Here is a 1,977-nt window from a genome sequence, read left to right on the forward strand (position 1 = left end):
ATGCCAATGGATTCTAATAAACCAGATATGAAGGGCAAGTGGACCCCGTTATCATAAAAAAGAATTCGACAGTTACGGTATCGATAAAGTGATTATTCGCTCCTATAATATGCACATTCTATAAAATTTTAAATATTTTATAGGGATAGGTAAATAAGGAATTCTATATAACCATTCGTCTGATAATGATGAATTACATAACTTTGACTCGACCTTATAAACAGCTTAATTTTCCCCTCTAACCAGCCCGCCTGTTCTTAAAATTTTAGTCCACCTGTCCACTTAAATGGGCGGGGGCTCAAAACCCGCCCGTTGAAGACCTTTGGCCACCCTAAAATTCAATATTATCACGGGGCCATTTAAGTGTATTTGTATTTTTTTTTAAAAAATTAATAGGAAATATATAATAATAACTCTAGATGACTTTCAAAATTATATAAACTTAAAATCACCATATTTTTATATAATTCAATTAAAAAATCAAGCACTCATAATTGAATTGGAAAATTTAAAAACAGAATTAATAAACAAAAATATGGGCACATTTTTTCATAAGTTTTTTGAAAATAAATATATTTTTCTACAAAAAATGAGGATTTTTATGGGTATCCGTAGCAAAATACTTTGCTTACAGAACAAAAGTCCATTTCCATGACAGTTCTGATAATAAGGGGCAAATGGTATTCCAAGTGCCTTATCTAGAGCCAAGCACTTCTAGTCGATTGAAAAATAATTTATCATTGATCTGAGTTAATTCTAATAAAAAAATTAGCCAAAACAGTTCAAAATAAAAAATTTAGCGATATCCTTATAAATTTCGAAAGGGAAATTTCCCAGTGATTTGAGGAAATATAGGAGGGAGGAAGTTGAATAATAAAGATAAAATGAAAGTCTAATTAATATTATAAATAGAATAAGGGTATATATCTCAAATTAGTGTTGTTAATTAGCAAAGTTGAGTTGCTTCATCAAATGGGGACTAATGATATCTATTGAAATATACAGCTTAATGGCCCAATATTTTATGGATGATGTTAGAGATAGCCCTGCAGAAATCTACCTTAAACACTTTTTTATAGGCATTGTAAATTAATTATAATATAAATTTTATCAAAATTCATTGGAAGCTGTTCTATAAATATTTTTAATTTAACACATTATTTGAAATAACAAAGTTCTAATAAAAACTATGACTGATAGATATCAACTTTAGGACTCTTTCAAATTAGTTCAAATCAATTTTTACTTTGATCCCAAAATATTTTCCCCACATCAGGTAAGGCTGTGTATCAGACTCCACAGCTCAAACTTTATAATATATAAATTCTAAAAAAATTCAACACCTCTTCCAAAATATCCTTCAGCATCATTCTCCAAATGTATATAGTCTAAAGTAGAGATCTGCAAAGTTAGGCCCGTATTTTTTAAAAAAATCGGGACGTGTGGAGTTGGTGCGTGGAAATTTTTCTAAATATATCTAAATTTATCAATTTTATATTGAATTTTTTATGTAAAATAAAGATTTTATTTATTGAAACTAAACGCCATATAACATATATTTTTTATTTTGAGTAATTATAAAAATTAATTTTAATAAATTCAGGCAGGGCCGGCAAAACTTTTTAAAAAATTTCGGGTTCGGGCCGGCAAAAACTTTTTTCAAAAAAATTTCAGGCCAGGCCGGGCTTGAAAAATTAGGCCCGATGCAGATCACTAGTCTGGCTAAAACATTCTTGAACATTTTTTAAAATATATTTTATAAATAAAAATTATATTTATATATATAGCTCTGTGCTTAATAACAACATTTTTTAAAGTTAGTTTAAGGCAGTGATTCTCTCTTTCAATTATAGGGGATTAATTACTATTTTGTAGACTTCCAAAATGGTTTAAAAAAAATCATATAAAGAGTTTAAATTTTAGGCATATACAAGCCACTACTCTCTAATTTCAAGTTTTAAAAAAAATATTCTTTAT

The sequence above is a fragment of the Gordionus sp. m RMFG-2023 genome, chromosome 3 (genome assembly GCF_954871325.1).
Source record: "Gordionus sp. m RMFG-2023 chromosome 3, tfGorSpeb1-WG-v2, whole genome shotgun sequence".
Lineage (NCBI taxonomy): Eukaryota > Metazoa > Nematomorpha > Gordioida > Chordodea > Parachordodidae > Gordionus > Gordionus sp. m RMFG-2023.